General features: G+C 45.9%; 1 protein-coding gene across 1 annotated transcript in view; it reads left to right on the plus strand.

Moving 5' to 3' along the window:
* Positions 1-25893, plus strand: part of LOC127425669 (DNA-directed RNA polymerase III subunit RPC7-like) — a 307967-nt gene that overhangs the window by 273528 nt on the left and 8546 nt on the right. The gene's annotated exons all lie outside the window — the stretch shown is intronic.

The raw sequence follows: 25893 nt of genomic DNA on the forward strand, positions 1-25893 counted from the left end.
CCAAATGCCTTTTGACTTTATTTTGGACAAAAAAATCTATTGTTTTATCATTTAAAATCTGATACTTTGTTTCCGAATGAAGTGAAATTAACATTTGTAAGTCTGGCTTATGAGTCCAAAAGCTTTTTGGTGCAACTGTACTCAAGTTTAACTCCAATAAGTCTCCAGAGCAGTGAAAGAGTAACAACTAAGTAATACATATTCCTCTGGACTTTGTTGATCGGTACTGTGCAATTCATGCATGAACAATTTTTGCTTTGCCTGTGTTAACATTATATAGCAAAGGTGATTACTGGGTGGAATAAATGGCATCATGGAGGAGTTATATTTGCAGTGTCATCTCCTTGGCCGGTTAGTCACGCAGTAATGCATCTACTTCACTCCTCCTGCAAGTGGCCTGATGACTCAAGTCTTATGTACTGCCACTGGCTACTGGATGTTCTGCTGAAGTGTGACAGTGTGACTGCCCTAATCCTTCCTTTCTTTAGTCTTTTTCCACCTAACATTTTTCCACTCCCATCATCCTCAGCACATTGCTCCATTCATCCATCTGTATCTTTCTCAGGCTGATTGCCTTCTCTCCAGCCTCCTCCCCTCTCTGTAAGTCAGCTGACTGGATTAATCCATGTTATTTGTAGAGGTCCGATCCCTGTATAATGGAATTATAACATGACACAATTTACCGTGACACAGCATGTCTGTCCAGGTGAACTGACAGTCCAGGGAGGGTGAGACATGATGTGGAGGAGGACAATGGGCAGTGATAGATTATTCAAAGTGGACAGTGATTGGTCATTTATTAATATATTATAGGCTAAATATTAGCTCTGCATGCCATGAGGGTCATTGAAGTGTGTAATTTCCATGTCACTAGCAGCACAAAACAGAATTGCAAAAAGAATTACCAAGTTTTTTACAAAGTTTTTGTTAACACTTTACATTAATGTTCCCTTTGTTAAGGGATTATAAAGGGGTTCATTAATGGCTAATAATTCATTTACAAATGCATTTTAAATCATTGATAAGTGGTTATAACAAAATTATAACATCATATAACACAAAAAGGGAGCCCTCACCCGAATACTGATCACACTCCATTTTCTTCTACAGTCATTTCCTGTTTGCTATCTATAAAGAGCCATGCTTTCCAACAACACATTGCGAAGTATTGCCAGTCTTACCTGCCTTACTGAGCGTTTTCTCCATTATAATGGTGACTGCTTCATGTTATGTCCTTTTGCCTGTTTATTGGACTTCACGTTTATTGGATTACTGTTTTTGTCTTGTTTGCCCATTTGAACTGTCTATTTTGATCCTCGAACTTTGCCTGTTTTTTTGACCATCCCTTTGCCTGTTGATTTGGATTTATTAAACTTCTGCAAATGAATTCAAACCCACCACCAAGCCTGAGTTCATTACACCATGACTGAAAATAAATAATTTATAATGCATCTGTAAATGACTTATTAGGCATTAATGAACCCCTTTATAAACCCTTAACAAAGGGAAGTGGTTTTGCAGTTTTTATTACAGGTTTTTCTACCTTGCTCTCTCAGTCAGACCTGAATTCTCATTTTGAATCATATTAAGACAGAAAAAGGCTTCTTCCAGGTTATTCTTCACCTATTTTTGCTCTGAGGAACCCAAAGATTTCTTAAAGAAATCTTTCATTGATGTGACAAGTATGGTGAGATAATGGGGTGCCATACCAGATTGCAACTGAAAAATAGAAAAAAATGAGATCACTTAAATATTTAAATTCTTTCTATTTCTCTTGGAATGTCACTTTTTTCCCACACAATGGTGTAGTTATGGCATCTACCAGCAGTGATAGGCAGTAGCTTCATTACAAATAGCCAAGCTCTCAGTAGTGAAGTGGTAGCTTCCCTAGTTTTTAGTTTTGAACCAGAACTAAAGATATCCGATTCACAAATAAATCACACATTTGAATTGGTTCTTTACAATAAATTGGTCACACATGATAGCAAAGCTGTCAAATAATGGATCGGTGGTTCAAGACAAAATTGGTGAAAAAGACATCGAATGAGATCTGGGGTGTTTGGCGGTCTGCAATTTTTGTTTTAGTGTTGAAATGGTCCGCCACCTTAAAAAAGTTTGATAATCACTGGTTTAAGAAACACTGATATACAGGAATGTGCAAAGAGGTATGGGTTTGTACAAGTAGTCTTATAAATATGAAAAATAAAATATAACAGTAGTGATTTTGCATATTAAACACATGGGTTTGTATAAGTAGCGTGTATAAACATGTATTTAATTTTTTTTACATTCACATGCATTTTATATTGCACCATACTGAATACTTGAATACGGTTTTACACTATACTATACTATACTATACTATACGCTACTGTACTGTACTATGCCTTTGATTAACGTCATGTTAATAAGTTTTTTTAGATGCTTTGTTTATGGGATGGTCTCAATCAGCTCGCTAGTTCAATAGTCAGGGCACTGACCATTTCTTAGGCTGTCTTTCTAGGGCAAAATCATTCCGGTGCATGCACTGAATGTCTGCTTCCTAAAAATGCCCAGAATGCATCATAAAACTTTGGGAGCATCATTGCTTAATATGTTCCTTTACCGGAAATGTCATCATGTCTTCTGAAGTCTCTCCTTGGAGGACGAGCGAAAGTATAAATACAGAGAGAAAACGCATCCCTGAGGAGCACCAGTGCTAATAGTGAGGGTCCCGGATGTGAGTTTCCGCAGTCTCACTAGCTACTGCCTATCTGTCAGAAAGCTGGTGATCCATCGACAGATTGGGGTTGGCATGGAGAGCTGGGTCAGTTTGGTTGAGAGAAGATCAGGCATGATGGTAGGCTGAACTGAAGTCCGCAAGTAGGATCCTTGCATAAATCCCAGGTCTGTCGAGTTGTTGCAGGATATCATGCAGTCCCATATTGACAGCATTATCCACAGACCTGTTTGCTTGGTAAGCAAACTGAATGGGGTCCAGCAGGTGTCCAGTGATGTCCTTCAGGTAGGCCAGAACCAGTCTCTCAAATGACTTCATGACCACAGACATGAGAGCAACAGTTTTGTAGTCACTAAGTCCTGTGATTTTGGTTTTTTTGGGGACCAGAATGATGGTGGTGTGTTTGAAGCAGCAGAGACCTTCACACTGCTCCAGTAATCTATTGAAGATCTGTGTGAAGATGGAGGCCAGCTGATCAGCACAGACTTTCAGACAGGCAGGTGAAACACCGTCTGGGCCTGAATATTTCCAAGTCTTTTGTTTCTGAAAGACCAGTCACACATCCTCCTCACAGATCATAAGTGCAGATTGAGTAGCAGGAGGGGGGAGGAGGGGGGGTTCCAGGAGGTGTTGGTGTGTGTGTGTGTGTGTGTGTGTGAAGTGAAGAGGAGGGATGTGAAATGGGCTTTTCAAACCTGCAGTAAAACACATTCAGTTCATCAGCCATTAGTTGACTTTCCACAGAACGTGGGGGAGGTGTCTTGTACTTGGTGATGCTTTTCAGGGCTTTCCTCACAGATGCAGGATCATTAGCTGAAAACTGGTTTTTCAGCTTTTCAGAGTAGCTTCGTTTAGCCACTCTGATTTCCTTAGTCAGTGTGTTCCTGGCCTGGTTGTACAATATTTTATCCTCACTTCTATAAGCATCCTTTTGGCATAAGCTGCCTGTGTTTTCCTGTAAACCATAGTTTATCATTATTGAATGATAAAAATGTCCTAGTAGGGATGCACACATACTCACAGAAACTGATATATAATATCACAGTATCAGTGAGCTCGTCCAGGTCTGTGGCTGCAGCCTTAAAAACACTCCAATCAGTGTAGTCAAAGCAGGCTTGTAGTTCCAGCTCTGCTTCATTGGTCCATCTCTTTACAGTCCTTACTACAGGCTTAGCTGATTTTAGTTTCTGCTTGTAGGTCAGGAAAAAGATGAACTAGACAGTGACCAGAGAGTCCTAAAGCTGCACATGGGATGGAGCGATATGCATCCTTTACAGTGGTGTAGCAGTGATCCAGTATATTCTGTCTCTGGTGGGGCATGTGATGTGTTCTTTGAATTTTGGCAGTTCACAATTACAATGGTCCCTCAGTTATGGCATCATTTCCACCATAATCTAATAAGGTAATGTTAGCTACCAAGGAGACAAAGGTGTCAGTGATGAGCATACTTGATATGAAATATGAGATGAAATCAAGCGAGATCCAAAAAATATCAAGGCCCATATTACTTGTGAGCAGAATATTTTTACTGGGCATCATTTATAATAAAATTTTGCAAAATGTCTGAAAATATTAGTTAGTTGTACGTATTTCGGGTATATAAAATGCTAGCTATGAAATAAGACAAAGGAGTATAGACAATTATTTTAAAAAAAATGTAATATAAGTTCCATCACATTTCCTCCACAGATACTATAAAAAAAGTGTTGGACATTGTTAGTTGACAAATTAAATAAATGGGAGAGATTGTGCAAGGTGTGTTTAAAGAGATTTTATTTTATTAAGGTAAAGTCCATAGGGCCAAACATGCCTATAGTTGAAGAATCACCCAATTGTAGCAAGTAGAGATGTGCCTGAAGCCAAAAACCTTATTCAGAAAGGCACAAATAATGACTGCAAAATGATTCTGCCAAATAATAGAAAAATTATTAGTTAATCTGATTATCAAACAAGGACAAGGATAAAGCAATATTTTAAATAAACATATCTAAATTTGCAAAGCAATGACGAGTCAACTTATTATGACTAAAGTGTAAACTTTATGAATAAAAATGCACATAGTGTGATCTTAAATTTAAATCACATGGCCTTATTGCAGTCTCCATTTATTGTACATGTCTCAGAAATCTGAACTTATCAAGAGTAACATTAAGATACCATAGTGACAAGGAGGATGGTGTGGCCGGGCTGTGAGGGTGCAGAGCCGGTGCCGAGTCAGCTGATCAGCGGGAGAGCGAGATAAAGAGGAGCCAGATACGCCAGTTTGAGAGAGAGAGAGAGATGCACACAGCGGCTGTGTGTGTCTTATGTTTTATGTTGTTTTAAGTTGAGTTTGTCATTAAATGTTTTGTAGATTGCTCAGCCGGTTCCCACCTCCTCCTTTCCCATCCACTACCCGTTAAATTGGTGCTGAAACCTGGCAAGGAGGAGGGATGCACTGTCATGGAGTCCTTGCCACTGCCATCCACCAGGGGAGGAGCCGCAGCCGGGGAACGGAGGAGTTGCTGCCGGCCGCCGGGAGTTGAAGGAACCACTGCCATCCGCCAGGAAGGGGAGGACCCGTTCTGTCCACCAGGGGTCAGAGGACTCACTGCCATTTGCTCAAGGTGGAGCGGCTGTTGTCTGCCACAGGGTGAAGGAGTGGTTGAGGACCAGACAGCATGTCCAGGGCAAGTTTTTCTTATTTTGTTTTAAGTTGAGTTTGTCATTAAAAGTTTTGTTGACTGCTCAGCCGGTTTCCGCCTCCTCCTTGCCCATCCACTACCTGTTACAACCATATCAGACACATTTTCTACTTTTTGAAATGTTCTATGTTCACGTTTAAAACATTTCAAGTGAGATACGAAAACATGCATCTGTATCTTACTAAGATTCTCACTTGCTCCTCAGGCAGGAACAGAAAGTGTGCAAGGTTAGGGAGGGGTGAAGTGATTTCGTTCCAAAACAAAGCGAATGCAAATCACCTGCAAAAAACAAGCACGGATTGCAGGGCTGTGATATTGTGATAATTGCAATGATTTTAATGTGCTTTTTATTTGTCCACTAGATTTTATAAAGAGTGCATCATTAGACTAATTTCAAGATCCATCAGGGCTGCACAATTAATCAAAATAACATCAAAATCATGATATAGACATATGTCATTATTAAACTGCAAAACGCTGTGATTAAATGAAATTAATAGCCTATACGGACTATGTGCACTTCAGAGTGAACAACACATTATTCGGCATGCAAAAAAAGAGGAAAAAATAATAATTACAATAGTAATCATAATAATAATAATAAATATAGCTGCAAGCAGCCATAAAGGTGGAAAGAATAGTCTGGATACAATGTTCATTGCATCTTCTAAACAGTTAACAACTTGTCAGGAGCAGGGTTTGATTCAGTTCCCTTTCAAATTCCTTCGGTTAAAAAGAATATCAAACAGATAAATTTTGCTGGACTCTAACTCACCTTTTGAGCAATAACTCAATGCTTTAACCACTGGGCCACTCAGTTAACACATTTCAACAATGCCATAGACTTCCGGTTGGAGCAGCACCATGTAAAGACGAAGAGTTGTTGAGCTCCCCACGAGGAACTTCAAATTTTGTTTATATAGCTCTTATTTCGAGTATTAGGGTGTTGAAGCTACCTCTTTGGGCTTTTTAAATACTTAATAGTTGGAATCCTGTTGGTTTGAACGTAATCTGAGCCACCTCCGAAACAAAATGAATAAAAGCCGGAGTAACCGCCGTAAAGCAGAATCTGCTGCTAGCCATAATGCTAACGCTAGCTCCAAACTCCAAGCAACATCTAAGAAGGACACAGCCTCAGCGAATGACCAAAACATGGTTCTTCAGGCAATTAATTCACTTGAAGACCTGCTTGCAAAAATTGAGGAAAAAGTGGCTGCCCAATCAGTTGAACTCTGCAGTCAAGTTGACCAGCTCCGGTCCGAGGTACGTAATGCTGTGGATCATGCTAATACCAGAGTGGAAGCAATAGAGGAGTGGGTGACTGGATTGGAGTCTGCGATGGGGGGCCACTCAGACTCCATTACTACCCTTGAGAAGGAGCTTATCGCTATGAAAAAGGAGTTCACCGCACTGAGAGAATATTCACATTACAAGAGTAAAAGAGGGGCGTGAACATGGCAAACGGATAACTGAGTTTGTGGCCAGCCTTCTGAAAGATGCCCTGAACCTCGAGAAGACTCCACTATTGGACCGAGCTCACCGTACCCTTCGCAACAGACCAACTAATGACAATGAACCACTGCGCGCCTTTGTGGTGAGATGTCACTACTTTTTTGATTTTGAAGAAAGCCATAGGAATGAAGTCTGCCACTACAGCCTACGGTGACCGGATCCGGATTCTCCCTGATTTCACCCAGACAGTGAGCAAGCAGCGAGCGGCTTTCAATGAGGTGAGGAGCTTACTTTGTAACTGTGAGGGTGTTCGCTACAGCCTGAGGTACCCCGCAGTCTTGAGGATTACTACACAAGACAGATGGGAGGTAAGCTTCAAGGACTCTGTGCAAGCTAAAGACTTCATTCTGAAGAACCTGACCTGTAAGGACAAGTGACGCCACACACATACTGGCGGCTGGCATTTGGCCGGACAACAGCTAAAGTTATCGTCAAATTCGTATGCATGCTTAGCCTCCACTGAGTCTTAATGCCCGGCCTGCTCATGGGTATGTGGCCGACAACTAAGGGATGCCACTAACAGTGGTGTAATTAAACTTTATTGACAAACTGCGGCTCAAGGTGAGCTAAAGTTTTGGTTTCAAGAATATTTCCAGCAGAAGGACAAGATGGGCAGGCAATCAGCAGCCAACTGGTTAATAAAGACTGAATGAGGTGGCTCAGTTCCTTCTGTTACGGTCAATACCAAATATTGAACTGAACGGGATAACCTTAATATCCTGCAATTTATGTTTAATGTTACTATTTTCTGATGATTAGTTTAGAGTGTTCAATAACGTCTTGGTTACTGATGTAACCTCTGTTCCCTGATGGAGGGAACGAGACGTTGTGTCGATGTAGTGAGACTAGGGGTTCGATCTTGAGAGCCCCAATCACCTTTGCTTAAAATAGAAAAGGCCAATGAAAATTGCCAAGTAGAATTTGCATGCCACTCTCCGCCCCGGACATACGGGTATAAAAGGAGATGGCATGCATCACTCATTCAGATTTATGCTGAGGAGCCGATAGAGAGTCAGCGGCCGGTTCAGTGCTGCAGCAGAAGGGACACAATGTCTCATTCCCTCCATCAGGAAACATAGGCTACATCAGTAACCAAGACATTCCCTGTCTGTCACTCACTTGACATTGTGTCGATGAAGTGACACTAGGGGTTCCAATAGGAAATGCAGGCGCTGAACCGTGTCACGAGGTACGAAAGAGTGGACATGGGCAAGCTGCTGCGTGCCTCGCAGTGAGCGCTCAACCACGTCGTGACCTTCCAGCAAGTTAGGTAAGGCATCTCCCTAGTCCCATTAAGGGGAGTGGAGGCACTTACCCAAGGAGGCTACAGGCAGTGTCTTAATTGATTGTCCTGCCGAGCACTTTTCTAGAATAGCGCTGGGAAGTGATCTTCCCTCTTCAGGAAGGAGAGCACTACGGAGACCACATCCTGCCGAAGGGAGTTAGCATGTGGAGAATACCTCACATGGACTTATCAGTGAGGAAGTTCACATATGGAATGATACCACAGGAGGACCCTATCTATAGAGAGGTACGCAGCACAGTGGCCGAGGCAGAGAAAGCTCTGACGAGGGGAAACACAGGGTTCATCTAAGGGGAACCGACCAGTGGAAACTCATCATACGGGATAACCAAGGGGGAATCACCACGCATGGAGCACTGAACCTGAGCACACGGGCTCACTTGAAAAGGGGAATACCACGAGTACTGGGCCTGGTGGCGTCGCTCCTCTGCCGAGTTCGTCACCTGAACAGTGCTAAAGAATTAAAGAGGCATCTGGAGTTCACCGTAACGGGGAACTCTTGTGGACAAAATGTGCGCCTGCAGATCCCCCACCCTCTTGATGGAAGTGAGCGCCACTAGGAGGGCCGTCTTCAGGGATTGATAGCTGAGCTCAGCCTGCTCCAGGGGCTCAAAGGGGGCTCTCTGTAGGGCAGGTAGGACCACAGAGAGATCCCAAGAGGGGATCAGGCGTGGCCTAGGAGGATTCAACCTCTTCGCGCCTTTGAAGAACCTGTTGATCAGGTCACGCTGTCGTGAGGGTCTCCCATCCAGTGTATCATGGTGAGCTGCTATAGCAGCTACGTACACTTTCAGGGTAGATGGAGACAGCCGTCTCTCCAGCCCTTCCTGAAGGAGAGACAGCACAGACCCGATGGCGCATCTCTGTGGGTCTTCCCCATGGGAAGAACACCAGTTAGCGAAAAGATGCCACTTCAAGGCATATAGCCGCCTCGTAGAGGGGGCCCTGGCCTGAGTGATTGTGTCTACCACCGCTGGTGGAAGACCTGCTAGGTCTTCTGCATCCCGTCCTGGAGCCAGACGTGGAGATTCCAGAGGTCCGGCTTCAGGTGCTGGAGTGTGCCCTGTCCCTGAGTGAGAAGGTCCTGCAGTCAGGGGAATGTGCCAGGGAGGTGCTAATGTCAGGAGCATCAGATCCGAAAACCAAGTCCGGTTGGACCAGTACGGCGCAACGAACAGGAATTGCTACTCGTCCTCCCTGACTATTGTACAGAGTCTGTGCAATGAGGCTCACAGGAGGAAACGCATACTTGTGTAGCCTCTGAGGCCAGCTGTGCACCAAGGCATCCATGCCGAGGGGGGCCTCGGACAGGGAGTACCACAAGGGGCAGTGAGAGGAGTCTTGGGAGGCGAACGGGTCTACCTGTGCCTCCCCGAATCTCTCCCAAATCAGCTGGACTATGTGGGGGTGGAGTCTCCACTCCCCACGGAGCATTACATGCCGTAAGTGCGCGTCCGCTGCACGGTTGAGGGCCCAGAAGGTGAGTGGGCCGCAGAGACTTCAAGGTCTGCTGACTCCAAAGGAGGAAGCAGCAGGCGAGTTGCGACATGCGATGCGAGCGTACGCCATCTTGGCAGTTTATGTATGCTACGTTCGCTGTGTTGTCGGTTTGGACCAACACATGCTTGCCCTGAATCAATGGCCAGAGCCTCCTCAGGGCCAGCAATACTGCCAGCAACTCTAAGCAGTTGATGTGCCATTGGAGTTGGGGCCCCGTCCAGAGCCCCGACACTGCAGCCCGTTGCACACGGCACCCCAGCCCGAGTTCGAGGTGTCCGTTGTGACCACGACGCGCCTTGAGACCTGCTCTAGGGGAACACCTGCCCGTAGAAACGGCAGGTCCGATCAAGGGCTGAAAGTCTGACAGCACTGTGGCATGATGGACCCCTGCCGCCAAGGATGCCATATGCCCCAGGAGCCTCTGAAATTATTTCACTGGCGCTGCTACCTTCTGCCTGAAGGTCTTCAGGCGAATCATCCTGATGAGCCACCATGAGGGGCTGGAGAGCTCTAACCAGGCCTCCAGTCTCTGTGACAGCAGCACCAGGGGGACGACTGGACTTACCATGCCCGGGCAGGGTGGTTCGCGGCAAGGCAGAGCAGGCGCCCCACCTGGAAGACGGCCCAGGGGGGCAAGCAGCCCCAGAGACCAGCACACTTACCTGTTCGCTGGCTGACTCTCGACGGAGAACGAGGGAAGGGGAAGTACTCGCATTCGCCTGATTGACCAGAAAGACTTCCAGCGCCTGGTCATTGCGAGTGCGCTGGCCCAGGGAATGAGAAAACTGCTCTTTTAATGACCATGTGGGTGCCGAGGCCCAGAGGGCACTCGGCGATGTTATACTCACCACGCGCTGGCCCAGGGGCGATGATGGGGCTGGAGAGATGCCCTGGGCCAGACCAGTCAGGAGTAGTCACCTCATCCCTGGGTGGGCCATGTCAGGACCAACTCGAAGCCCATCTGGGGTTCTTTGGGGCTGGCTGACGGGCAGGTGGAGCCGACTTCCCGTGGGATGATCTTTTTCTCTGAGGCTGGCGTGCGGGCTCCAATGGTACAAGAGCTGGGGCCGGCACCGCAGGGGAATGGCTCTGGCAAGAAGCAGACGGGGTGCGGGACCTCGGTGGCCTGAAGGCAGCTGGGTCGCGCTGTGGCAGGATGTGTTTAATTGCCTCGGTCTGCTTCCTCACCATCGAGAACTGATGGGCGAAATCCTTGGGAGATGGGCGCATCAAGAAAGCGGACTTTCTTGGCGTCACACATCTCCGCAAGGTTGAGCCACATGTGCCACTCTTGGACCACAAGAGTGGACATCATCCGGCCCAGGGCACGTGCCGTGACCTTCGTCGTACGTAAGGCGAGGTCGGTCGCAGTGCACAGTTCCTGCATCAGCCCTGGGTCGGTCCTACCCTCATGCAGATCTTTTAGCTCCTTGTCTTGGTGGACCTGCAGGATTGCCATGGCATGCAGGGTGGAAGCGGTCTGACCCGTGGCCTTGTAAGCCTTCGTCATTAAAGAGGAAGAGAATTTACAGGCCTTGGAAGGGAACCTTGGTTGGTCGTGCCAGGTGGCTGCGCCCTGCGGGCATAAATGCACCGCTACGGTTCGCTCTACCTGGGGGAGCTCGACATATCCCTTAGCTGCTCCACCATTGAGGGTAGTCAGAGTGGACGAGCCCGCGAAGTGTGTATGGGCAGTAAAAGATGCCTTCCACGACTTCATTAGCTCCTCGTGCACTTCCGGGAAGAAAAGCACCGGAGCCCAGAAACCAATCATCCAGCCGTGAATGCTCAGGGCAGGGTGGAGGGTTCCACTTCAGCCCGATGTTCGCAGCCACCCGGGCAAGCAAAATGAAATGTTGTCATATCTGTGCGGCTCGGTCTGGAGATTATTTTGAGCCATTGTTTGGGAAAATCAGACCAAGTTTAAAGGATGTGAAAGGTTTAAACTGTAAACATCATAATCCAAGATGGCGGCCACTGTAATGGGCAGAGTTTTAATGTAAGGGAATCATCAGGAGGAGAGTAATCAGGCAAAAAATAATTATGTCTCTAAGACAAACGGTTCAAAAGATAAACCCAAAAGAAAAGTGAATTGTTGACATGGTGGTGGCGCTATAGAATATGTCCTAGAGTGCCCAAATTTGCTAAGAGGGCTATTCATGACCACCCCTATTAATGTGCCAAATTTGATCATTTTCCTTCATATGGTTCTATGGGCTGCCATAGACTCCCAGCCAGAAGAATAATAATAATACGGAAAACTATGCTCTTTGAGGCTTGGCCTCTAATAATACATGAAGATATATTTTTATGAATCATACAAGGCATATTTGCTATATGGAAACAATAAATAGAATTGAGTTACATCCGGTTATATCCGAATACAGATACAGATAATTTTGCCATTGCAACAGGTACAGATACAGATAATGGCTTCGCTGCACAACGCTAGTAGCAAGTGCTTTGATTGCAATGTTAAATGATAGCAGCATCTGACGTACACTATTTGCAGGATTGGGTGGGTTACATTTGAAATGTATTCCACTACAGAATACAGAATACATGCTGTAAAATGTAATTTGTAACGTATTCCATTAGATTACTCAAGGTCAGTAATGTATTCTAAATACTTTAGATTACTTCTTCAGCACTGGGAGACTTTTTCACTTCCAGTACAGTAAGACAAAATACACATGTTAAAAATACATTCTCCAAAAAACCTAAATATATTATGCAGTGTTGTTTCTAAAACAAGTTACATCAAATTGATCTTGTTTTAAAGATTTGTAGATATTTTTACAGGAAAACAATACAGAAATTATTATCAAGAATATGATTTTTGCCCTAATATCAAAGGTCTTACTAGAAAAAAAGAAATTATGATCCAACGTGAATTTTCTTGATAAAAAAATATGATTGTGCCTGGTAACATGTGCATGTAAAATGGCTAGAAATAGCATTTCAGCTTAGCATAATGCTGACAATTTACACAAGGATTATTTCTATTTCTTCTGCTCCAGACTTCGAACTTATTTCTCTGTCTGCTCATATGAATGTAACACATCATAAGAAAGTGTTTCACCGCTGTTCAAATGCACTTTGGATCGCATCATTTATATGTATAAATGTTTTCCATCTGAAAGAACTAAATATTAAATGAAACTAATGACAATAAAATGCAAAGTAATCTCTTCAGTAATCAAAATACTTTTTGAATGTAACTGTATTCTAATTACCAATGATTTAAATTGTAACTGTAGTGGAATACAGTTACTTATATTTTGTATTTTAAATACGTAATCCTGTTACATGTATTCTGTTACTCCCCAACCCTGACTATTTGTGATGCAGATGTTAGGAGACAGACTAGCAGGGGACTCCGTTAAGGCCTGATACAGGCTGTACTGAACAGATACAGCCAGACAGCCACAGAGGAGATGTCGGAATACTTAACATGCCCGTTAGACGGAAAATGAAAGCTGCATGAAACTCATAGCTTAACACAGGGCTCTGAATAGACAGAGAAACATTGAATACTATTAAAATGCTTTCAGAAAGTCATAAACAAACTAAATAAGCAAATCACATGTTTTCTGTCCTCTAAAAGCTACAGATTATAGTTTTATTATAAAAGTGTGTAATTTCTGTGACATTTTAGCGGCAATGGAATAGCAAAAATAATAAACAAATGTTTGGTGCTTGCCAATGCAAAAGTCGCCACCATGTTCCACAGTCCATCCTTCAATGTATGTTTATGGGATATCGGGCCTATTTTTGTAATCACAATCCTAAATCTGATTGCTCAGAAAAGTAATACCACACCTCTCCTTAACAAGCCACATGATTTGAGGTATTATTCATTTCCACAGTACAAACGGTGTGGGACGAGTTACAGTACACAAAATGTATTGTTTATTCTAGAAACCAACATCATGTAAATAGTAATTATAATGCAGTGGGAGGAAAAGAGCCATTGTGCATCTTTTTAGACATTGAGGATCTAGAGGTCACAGTATAAGCAAAGTATTGTAAATCATTCGGTTTCTGCTGACTCAATCATTTTAAGCTCTTTGGCTTTATATTGAATAATATTCATAGCTCATTAGTCCCTTCCAACTGCTTTCGTGTTACTTAAATCAACTATCCCCTTAAAGGGATAGTTTATCCAAAAATGAAAATTATCTTATCATTTACTCACCCTCATGCCATCCCAGATGTGTATGACTTTCCTTCTTCTGCTGAACAAAAACACGATTTTTAGAAGAATATTTCAGCTCTGTAGGTCTATACAATGCAAGAATTTTGAAGGTCCAAAAAGCACATAAGGAAGCATCAAATTAAACCATAAGACTCCAGTGGTTTAATCCATTTTATCAGAAGTAATATAATAGGTGTGGGTGAGAAACAGATCAATATTTAAGTCTTTTGTAATATAAATTCTCCTCCCTGCCCAGTAGGTGGCAATATGCATGACGAATGTGAAACGCAAAAAACAAAAGAAGAAAAATGTGAAAGTGAAAGTGGAGTGTAGTGGACAGTCGTTAAGGAGGACACGGGAGGCAGGTTGCTCTACTCACAGGTAAGGCTTTTTAATGACTACACTGATCTCAGGTTCACAATAATAAATTCTCGGCTTCACAATAATAATCTCTTCAACTTCACAATAATAAACTCTCAGCTTTACAATATGATCTCTTTAGTGTCACAATAATCAAACAGCTTCACAGTAATAACTCTGGGGACCCAGGCTCTCTCTCTTGTCTACTGGCGGTGTGGCTCTTTTATGCCGCTCTCCTCGTGCTCACTGAAATAAGAGACAGGTGTTAGACATAATTTAGCTCAGGTGTAAGCGCCCTTACTGCTTTCTCTCTCTCTGGAGAGATGCTTGACCATGCCCCCGCTGCCACATGGAGATTTTTAGTAAAAAAGGACATAAATATTGATCTGTTTCTCAAGATCAATATTCCTCATGTTTTTGAATACGTTACTGACCTTGAATAATCTAAAGGAATACGTTACAAACGACATTTTATAGCATGTATTCTGTAATCTGTAGTGGAATATATTTCAAAAGTAACCCTCCCAACCCTGGTTGTGAAAGTTATAGCTCATTTTCATAACAACCTACATCAAATTCTTTTATTGAAAGGAGCATGTAAAATCTGGTTTTCCTTTTAAAAAACATATATAATATATGAGAGACCACCAGATCCTCCTGTCCACCTTCTCTGAACTGACTATCTCAGCATCTGCATTTCACTGGGTTTAGTCTTTCCTAACCCTCAGATCTTTCAAGGTCTCCTGAAGTAGAGATGTGTCTATGTCACATCAGCTGACCACTGGGGTGACACAAGGTTCAGTGATTGGCCCACTCGCAAAGACCCACACCTTCTTAACTTGTATCTCAGCTTTGTTTTAGAGATCTTGGCCTGGATGAAGGAATGCCACCTTTAGCTCATTTGTGAAGAAATATCTCTTAATAACATAATTGTACAGCAGGGCTAATTAACATTAATTTCCACCAGGAGAGCCAAGAAGCTGCTGGTACTGTTAGATGATCATCTAAACTTCATTGCCCATATCTCAATGACCACCTGGTCATGCAGATTTGCACTTAACAAAATGAGGAAAATCAGATCTTACCTGTCTGTATACACCACATACTGTAGCTCCAGGCTTTTGTCATCTCAGGACTGGACTACTGCAATGCTCTGATGACAGTCCTTCCAGCTTGTGCAATTAAGCCTCTACAGATGCTCACTTCAACATGAAACATAAAAAGTCAGAATGTTGCTTCTGAATGTTTCAGTACCCTGACATCGGACCCATTATGCCGAGTTTCTGACAAGCACCATCTCCCATCAGACATTTTTGCATTGTTTCAAGCATCTTTGCCTTCTCCTGTGGTGCGACCGGAAGCACGTTGCATCTGCCGCGTGCGAGACCTAGAATCTTGTCCCATGAGGAAACCATAAAGTAAGCATAGACGAGTTTAGCTCAAGAAAAGTCAACCTACTGTTTCCATATTCCAAATCAGTCTGCTCACTTCACTGGCGACCTGTGTCCACCTGCATCAATTTCTAAGCTCTATTGCTGGCTTTCAGGGGCACCTGAACATGTTTTTTCTTATTTTAGAGTCGCTTTGGATAAAAATGTATGCTAAATGAATATATATAAAAATAAATATTGAATAAAATTTGTAATCTTGAGATTACATGAGATTACTCAGTGAGAATCTAGAGTATTGTGAAACTATTAAAACTACTGTCTCTATCCCAGGTCATTTCTTCATTCCTCATCAAAGCACTGATTTCAGGTTTCAACAGGACTGAACAAGAACGCTCCGATTGACAGGTTCCCACATCAACAGCTTTGAACCACCAGAGGAAAAGGCTGACCTGTCGGTTCAAGAATGAACTTTGGAAACAACATATGCCATTGAAAACAAGCAGTGAGGAGCATTCACAACACCAGCTGTCTAAAGACCCATCTACGGGTGATGAAGCTTTTATTATGTTGGCTTGATAAAGCCAACATACTGATCTACTATCTAAGCTTATTATTATTATTATTATTATTATTATTATTATTATTCTGAGCCAAAATTTAAACAGTATCTCCTCCTAGAGCTTTCAAGCTACAAACACCAAACATGCCACAGACTTTCAGACTGGTCTGACTCGGGTTGCTACCTCTTTTCTAACTGATCGGACTTTCGGTATTCCCGTATCAGACTTCCGAACAGGACTGATTTTAAATTGACTCCCATTCAAGGTGTGAAAACTTTTCCCTGTAATAACTCCTTTAGAGGATTCAATCTACTTACTATCACTCTACCACTCATACTTTCTATCTATCACTCTCTTTTCTATCTTTCCATCACTTCACTCTTTTTATTCTTTCTTTCACTCCATCACTTTAGCACCCTAGCAACTGCATACAACCTAGCAACCATTTAGTGCACCCTAGCAACCAAAACCCATTGACTGCTATTCAAAATGGCTTAGATGGATATCTTCAGATCAGAATGTCCTACAGACATGAGAGTTGGCTTGTTTGAATTGGGTGAGCAATCAGTCTTCAAGTATCATCATGGAAACTACTTAGTCACGCCCTAGCAACCATTTAGAGCACCCTAGCAACCAAACCCCACTGACTTCCATTTAAAATCGCTTAAATGGGTATCTCAGGATCAGAATGTTGTAGAGACTTCATTTTTGGCTTATATGACTCAGAACAGCAAGCAGACGTCTTGGTAACACACTGGCAAATGCCTAGCAACCACATGGGCTTACCCTAGATAAGTATCATCCTGGTAACTGCTCAGTAACCAGATGGGGTTACCCTAGCAACAAAGTAACAAATCACATATCTCTGCACTAGAACATCGTAGAAACTCCCGGGTTGACTTATTTCACTCAGGATGGAAAGGAGGCTTTATACGTATCACCTTGGGAACTTCCTAGCAACCAGATGGGGTTACCCTAGCAACCAAGTAACAAATCACATATCTCTGCACCAGAACATCATAGAGAATTCCGGGTTGACTTATTTCACTCAGGATGGCAAGGAGCCTTGACTAGTATCACCCTGGAAACTGTCTAGCAACCAGATGGGGTTACCCTAGCAACCAAGTAACAAATCAGATATCTCTGCACCAGAACATCGTAGAGATTTCCTTGTTGAGTTATTTCACTCAGGATGGCAAGGAGCCTTGATAAGTATCATCCTGGTAACTGCTCAGTAACCAGATGGGGTTACCCTAGCAACAAAGTAACAAATCACATATCTCTGCACTAGAACATCGTAGAAACTCCCGGGTTGACTTATTTCACTCAGGATGGAAAGGAGGCTTTATACGTATCACCCTGGTAACTGCCTAGCAACCAGATGGGGTTACCCTAGCAACCAAGTAACAAATCACATATCCCTGCACCAGACTATCGTAGAGACTTCCGGGTTGACTTATTTCACTCAGGATGGAATGGAGGCTTGATAAGTATCACCCTGGTAACTGCTTAGCAACCAGATGGGGTTACCTTAGTAACCAAGTAAAAAATCACATATCTCTGCCACCAGAACATCGTAGACACTTCCGGGTTGACTTATTTCACTCAGGATGGCAAGGAGCCTTGACTAGTATCACCCTGGAAACTGCCTAGCAACCAGATGGGGTTACCCTAGCAACCAAGTAACAAATCAGATATCTCTGCACCAGAACATCATAGAGACTTACGGGTTGACTTATTTCACTCAGGATGGCAAGGAGCCTTGATAAGTATCACCCTGGTAACTGCTTAGCAACCAGATGGTGTTACCCTAGCAATCATGTAACAAATCAAATATATCTGCACAAGAACATCATAGAGACTTCTGGGTTGACTTGTTTCACTCAGGATGGAAAGGAGCCTTGATAAGTATCACCCTGGTAACTGCATAGCAACCAAGTAACAAATCACATATCTCTGCACCAGAACATTGTAGAGACTTCTGGTTTTGTTCATTTTACTCATTGTAGCAAGGAGCCTTTTGAGTATCACCTTGTAACTGCCTAGCAACCAGATGTGGTTACCCTAGCTACCATGTAACAAATCACATATCTCTGAACCAGAACATTGTAGAGACTTCTGGTTTCTGTCTGAGTTTAAAACCTTCAAAGTTCCAACTCTTCAAACTATTTTAAACTTTCAGACAAGGCTTTGTCAAGCCAGCATAAAGTTTGTCTTCAAACTTTACTATCTAGTTAGTATTGAGTTTGGATGAGAATGAAAACTCATCAACAGGCCTGTTCTAATAATGCACGTACGCAAAAGGGGCCCCCAATTAATATCTATTTTAGCAGGGTAAACACAAACAGTGAGGGTCATAATAGCAAAATCTGCAATATTACTTTAGCAGCTTGATCTCATGAAAATTACATGACTGTGGCAAAAGTTTTGCAAATTGAAAGTACTTGGTTGATTACATGTTTCACTGCAGTTTCTAAGTGAAATGTCCACTATGGGGTGCTTAAAGCAAGTTTAATGTTCACCCAAAAAGATGAGGTTTTTGATGAGTTAGTGCTCTATGGAGTTTTAAATAAATGAAACCTACCTCCATAAACTAAAACTTTAACCGAAACCTAAACAATAGTGTCCTAAAAAGCCAATGTGAGATGATCTTTTCTTCTATTTTAAAATGAACAAAACCAACATCCCTATCCTAACTACCTAACTAATAGTGTTATGAAAGCAAATGTGAGGTGAAGAAAACTGACCTCTTTACCCTAAACCCGACACCTAAACCCGACACCTAAACCTCACCGTAAGTGTCATAAAAGTAAATGTGATATAAATCAAATCAAATCAAATCACTTTATTGTCACACAGCCATATACACAAGTGCAATGGTGTGTGAAATTCTTGGGTGCAGTTCCGATCAACATAGCAGTCGTGACAGTGATGAGACATATACCAATTTACAATAACATCAAATTAACACAACACAATTTAAACATCTGTTATACACATAATTACACTCAACAGTATACAAATAATAACATACACTGTACAGTATACAATACGCACTATATAGATACACATTATTCAATAAAAATAAAAGATAAAAATATATAAAAAAGTATATATAAAAAAACACAATAGCTGAAGCAGCCACTTCCAAGGGCGTAAAGGTGATTTGATGTAATAAGATAGCATTGTGTGGGAAACAGAGCAAAAAATAACTGTTTGTAAAGTGTTAATCTACTGGGGAACCTCTGATTTGTGGGAAAATTAATACAACTGATTGTGGTTTTATTTATTTCACCAGAAAACGTCATGGTTACTTGCGTAACCTCCGTTCCCTGATGGAGGGAACGAGACGTTGTGTCAATGTAGTGACACTAGGGGTCACTCTTGGGAGCCCGAGACACCTCTGGTCTTTGATAAAAGGCCAATGAAAATTGGCGAGTGGTATTTGCATGCCACTCCCCCGGACATATGGGTATAAAAGGAGCTGGCGTGCAACCACTCATTCAGGTTTTATGCTGAGGAGCCGAGACAAGGTCCGGCCATTTCAGTGGGTAGTTCAGCATTGTGGCAGGAGGGACACAGCGTCTCATTCCCTCCATCAGGGAACGGAGGTTACGCAAGTAACCATGATGTTCCCTATCTGTCACTCACTCGACGTTGTGTCGATGTAGTGACACTAGGGGTCCCTATACAAAATGCCGCAACTGGCTGAACTGTGTTACGTGAACTGGCGGTGTGTGACAGGCAGACAACTGTGTGCCTCCTAGCCAGCGCACCAGGCCGACACGTAACCTCCCCCAACATAGTTATGAGTGTCGAACGGCCCTTTGGGGACAAGTCGACTACCCAAAAGATAGAGACAGGCTAGCCACTCCCTAAAAAAAAGGGGGAATATCCGACTGGGTCGACCAGATCTTGTCAGGGGTGTCCCTCCCAAGGGGAGGACACTGCGGAGAACACACCTCGCCCAGAGAGAGGGGGGATATTCAAGTGGAAAATATGTCACATGGTCATGCCGAACTATGTCGGAAGTATGTCATGTGGAGAAGTCTTATGGTAGGTCCTACCAAACGAGGGAAGAGTTACTACAAACATTGAGACTGTGGCAGAGGGGCCTCTGCCCAAGGAAGACGCAGTTTGCCAACAGGGAAACGAATTAGCGGAAGATATACATCGCATGGGGTTACCTACAGGGAACCGCCACATGCGGAGCACCTACCCCAGAACAGGGCTTTTAGTTAGCATGTGTACTGGTCTGGCAGCGAGTCTCTCCGAAAACTCGACTGCCACAGGGCTCGGAGGAAGTCAACCAGCGAACATAGTTTGTGAACACTACTGGGAGTTAATGGCGCATGTCTTCATCTCAGAGGAGGTGAAAGGCGCTATGTGCAAGCGATACACCCGGCTGGCTATCCCGGGCTTATCCGCTTGTATTGCGTGCCACTACCCAGGACGAAACCGGTTCCACCCGGAGGTTGTAGAACCTCGCAAAGTTGTTGGGTGTTGCCCAGCCCGCTGCTCTGCAAATGTCTGTTAGAGAGGCACCCCTGGCCAGGGCCCAGGAGGCCGCTACACCCCTGGTAGAATGGGCTCGTAGCCCTACTGGGGGCGGCACGTCCTGGGTGTGATATGCCATAGCTATGGTGTCAATGAGCCAGTGGGTGATCCTCTGCTTGGAGACAGTGCTTCCTTTCTGCTGTGCACCAAAGCAGACACAGAGCTGCTCAGAGATCCTAAAGCTCTGCGTGCGATCCAAATAGATGCGTAAAGCGTACACCGGACACAGCAATGACAGGGCTGGGTCTGCCTCCTCCTGGGGCAGCGCTCGCAGGTTCACCACCTGGTCCCTAAAAGGGAACGTGGGAACCTTGGGCACATAGCCCGGTCAGGGTCACAAGATCACATGAGAGTAGCTCGGACCGAACTCCAGGCACGTTTTGCTGACAGAGAATGCTTGCAGGTCTCCTACCCTCTTGACGGAGGTGAACGCAGTCAGGAGGGCAGTCTTCATGGAGAGTGCCTTAAGCTCAGCTGACTGCAAAGGCTCAAAGGGGGCTCACTGTAGACCCTGAAGAACTACAGAGAGGTCCCATGAGGGAACGAGGCGTGGTCTGGAGGGGTTCAGCCTCCTGGCACCTCTCAGGAACCTGATGGTCAGGTCGTGCTGCCCTAAGGACTTACTGTCCACTGTGTCATGGTGTGCTGCTATAGCGGCTACGTACACCTTCAAGGTGGAAGGGGACAGCCGCCCTTCCAGCCTCTCAGGCAGAATGGAATGCACCGATCCGACTGCGCATCTCTGGGGTCTTCCCATTGGGAAGAGCACCACTTAGTGAACAGATGCCACTTAAAGGCATACAGGCGCCTCATAGAGAGGGCCCTAGCCTGAGTGATCGTGTCTACCACCACTTTGGTCTTCCGCATCCCATCCAGGGGCCAGACATGGAGATTCCAGAGGTCTGGTCGCGAGGAGCATGAAGTCCGAGAACCATGTCTGGGTGGGCCAGTAGGGTGCTACCAGGACAACCTGCTCCTTGTCCTCCCTGACCTTGCATAGAGTCTGTGCAAGTAGGCTCACTGGGGAAAATGCATATTTGCACAGGCCAGGGGGCCAGCTGTGTGCCAGCACGTCTATACCGAGAGGTGCCTCGGTCAGGGCGTACCAGAGCGGACAGTGGGAGGATTCTTGGGAGGCGAACAGGTCTACCTGTGCCTGTCCGAATTGACTCCAGATTAGCTGGACCACCTGAGGGTGGAGTCTCCACTGTCCGCTGAGGGTAACCTGCCATGACAGTGCATACGCTGCAGTGTTGAGCTCGCCTGGAATGTGAGTGTATCACAGAGACTTGAGGTGCTGCTGACTCCAGAGGAGGAGACGGCGGGCAAGTTGTGACATGCAACGAGAGCGCAGACCGCCTTGGCGGTTGACATATGCTACTGTTGCTGTGTTGTCTGTCCGAACTAACACGTGCTTGCCCTGGATCAACAGCCGGAACCTCCGCAGGGTGAGCAGAATTCCCAGCAACTCGAGGCAGTTGATATGCCAATGCAGCCGCGGTTCCGTCCACAAGGCGGCGGCTGCGTGCCCATTGCAAACGGCGCCCCAGCCCATCTTGGAGGCATCTGTCGTGACCATGATGTGCCTGGAGATCTGCTCTAGGGGAACGCCTGCCCGTAGAAACGTGAGGTCGGTCCAAGGGCTGAAGAGGCGGTGACAGACCGGCATGATGACCACATGATGTGTCCCGTGGCACCATGCCCATCTCGGGACTCGAGTCGGGAAGCCAGTGCTGAAGCGGTCTCATATGCATCAACCCGAGCGGGGTGGCCACCGCTGAGGATGCCATATGCCCCAGGAGCCTCTGAAAGAGTTTCAGTGGAACCGCTGTTTTCTGTTTGAACGGCTTCAAACAGGCCAGCACCGACTGTGTGTGCTCATTCATGAGGCGCGCTGTCAACGAGACTGAGTCCATCTCCAAACCGAGAAAGAGATGCTCTGAACCGGGGAGAGCTTGCTCTTTTCCCAGTTGACCCGAAGCCCTAATCGGCTGAGGTGCAAGAGCACCAAGTCCCTGTGTGCACACAACATGTCCCGAGAGTGAGCTAGGATTAGCCAGTCATCGAGATAGTTGAGAATGCGAATGCCCACCTCCCTTAACGGGGCAAGAGCTGCCTCTGCGACCTTTGTGAAGATGCGAGGGGACAAGGACAGACCGAAAGGGAGGACCTTGAGCTGATACGCCTGACCCTCGAATGCAAACCGCAGGAAGGGTCTGTGTCGAGGTAGAATAAAGTACGCGTCCTTCAGGTCTACCGCCACGAACCAATCTTGATGCCGGATGCTCACCAGAATGCGTTTTTGTGTCAGTATCTTGAACGGGATTCTATGTAAAGCCCGGTTCAGTACTCGCAGGTCCAAGATTGGCTGCAACCCACCGCCTTTTTTGGTACGATGAAGTAAGGGCTGTAAAACCCCTTCTTCATCTCGGCCGGAGGGACAGGTTCTATCGCACCCTTCCATAGGAGGGTGGCAATCTCCATCCACAAGGTAGCAGCGTTTTCGTCCTTCACCAAGGTGAAGTGGATACCGCTGAACCTGGGTGGACGCCTGGCGAACTGAATCGCATAGCCGAGTCGGAAAGTCCGGATCAGCCATCGCGACGGATTGGAAAGCACAAGTCACGCTTCCAAGCTCTGTGCGAGGGGGACCAAAGGGACAATTTCGTCGGACGTACCGGCAGGTGGGGCCTCGCGGCGGGGCGGAGCTCGAGGTGCCACACCATGTCGTGGCCGTGCTGAGTCTTGGGACATCAAAGCACTTACCTGGCTCCTTGTGACCACCCCCGGAACAGCCTGGGATGGGGAGGAAGAGGCCTGTCTTTGCAACCCGTGGAGGCTTTCACATCGGGGGCGGATCTGTGCCACAGATGGGCGCACAGGGGCGGGGAGACCAATCCTGCAAGGATAAAAAGGTGGACGGTGGTCGTGATGATTTCCGTGCACACTGGGTATGTGACCCAGGGAACGAGGAAACCGCTCTTTTGCTGAACTGTTGGGTACCGCAGCCACTTGGGCGGCGAAATCAAATGAAAAGGCAACAAAAGATTCTCCACCGGGGAATGGAGTGGCCTTCTTACCAGCTCCAAGGCAGTGGGTTTCATTGACACTGGCTCAGGGGCGCTTTGAAGCCTTTTGTGGGTTCTTGGCAGCTGGCTGTGAGAGGGGTGGTGTCTGCTTCCTGCGGTGGGCTCCACGCCGGGGCCGGGCCGAAGGGGCGGGCTGCAGCGGAGCCGGTGCAGTCACCACAGTGGGACGCCCTTGGTGACAAGAAGGCGGGGTGCGGGATCTTGAGCCACGCCGGGGCAGGATATGCTGGATAGCCTCCTTCTGCTGCTTCACCATTGAGAACTGCTGGGCAAAGTCCTCAATGGTGTCACCGAATAGGCCAGCATGGGAGATAGAGGCAGCAAGGAACTGTGTCTTGTCTGCCTCTCCCATCTCGACCAGGTTGAGCCAAAGGTGGTGCTCCTGGACCACTAATGTGGACATCGCCCGCCGAGCGCAATTCCTGCATCAGATCTGGGGCAGAACTACCCTTGTGCAGTTCTTTTAGCGCCTTGGCTTGGTGGACCTGCAGGAGAGCCATAGCGTGCAGGGCAGAGGCGGCTTATCCAGCAGCACTGTAGCCTTTGGCCATCAGGGACAACGTGAACCTACAGGCCTTGGACAGGAGCTTTGGGCGTCCGCGCCAGGTGGTGACAATCTGCGGGCATAGATGCACCGCAAGCGCCTTATCCACCGGGGGAATTGCCGTATAGACCCTGGCCGCCCTGCCATCGAGGGTAGTGAGGGCGTGGGAGCTGAGAAATTGGGAACAGGCAGTAAAAGGTGCCTCCCATGATTTTGTCAGCTCCTCCGGGAAGAAAGTTACTGGAGTGGGGCGTGGCTGCTTTGAGCGGCGCCGCGAGCCCAGGAACCAATCATCGAACCGCGAGGGTTCGGGGGAGAGCAGAGGGTTCCACTCTAGCCCCACGCTCGCGGCCGCCTGGGAAAGCATGTCTGTCATTTCTGCATCAGCCTGTGACTGGGCAATCGTCTCCGAAGGGGGGAGCCCAGCTGAGGCTTCTGCGTCCGACTGGACAAGCCCGCTCTCCGATGCTGCGCTCGAGAGCTCATCAGCTTTGCGGGCTCCGAACAAGAGGTCGATCTCGCCGTGAGACGAGCCGGCGGACTCATCCGGAAGCCTGGTCAGGGCAGACGAGCATGCTGGGGAATGGGAGGTCCGCGGGGGGATACCCGGCGGAGGCGGTCCCATTGGGGTCCCCAAATCGCCCCCAGTGCTAGCCACGCTGGCCTCATACCCATAGGTAGAAGGACCGAGGCGGGGAGCCACTGGGGTGGCTTGCTTTCTTACGAAAGCAAGCCACGACCTCAACGTTGCCATGGTCATGTTCTCGCAGTGAGTACATGAACCATCCACGAATGCTGTCTCCGCGTGGGTCACGCCCGGACACGAAAGACAGTGATTGTGACCGTCTGAAGTTGAGAGGTAACGACCGCAACCAGGAATAACACACAAACAGAAAGGCATCTTTAAAAAGATGCATCTTTAAAAAGACGTTCCGTGTGTGCCGCTCTTTTAGAGAAATATACTCTTTTAGGAAAATATACTCTCTTTTTTCTGCCCCACCGCCCAGGGGCATTCTCTCAAGTGCACCAGTGCAGAGGAGGGAGAAGCCGCTGAAATTTGCTGTCAGATCCAGCAGAGTTGAATGAACAGTCAGCTCAGTAAACATCAACCGTTCAGCTCCGAAGAGAAAATCTGAATGAGTGGTTGCACACCAGCTCCTTTTATATCCGTATGTCCGGGGGAGTGGCATGCAAATACCACTCGCCAGTTTTCATTGGCCTTTTATCAAAGACCAGAGGTGTCTCGGGCTCCCAAGAGTGACCCCTAGTGTCACTACATCGACACAACGTCGAGTGAGTGACAGATAGGGAACTGAAACGATACATAGAACGAGGCACGTGAAACTCATTTTGTAAAAATTTTGTTATAGTGAGTTTTTACTATGAGACCAGATTGCACTTTAGGTAATTGACGTATACAAAAATTATTTATTTATTTATTATTGCTGCTTCTCTTTTGCCTTTTTGTATAGAATT

The sequence above is a fragment of the Myxocyprinus asiaticus genome, chromosome 34 (genome assembly GCF_019703515.2).
Source record: "Myxocyprinus asiaticus isolate MX2 ecotype Aquarium Trade chromosome 34, UBuf_Myxa_2, whole genome shotgun sequence".
In the NCBI taxonomy this organism is placed as follows: Eukaryota; Metazoa; Chordata; class Actinopteri; order Cypriniformes; family Catostomidae; genus Myxocyprinus; species Myxocyprinus asiaticus.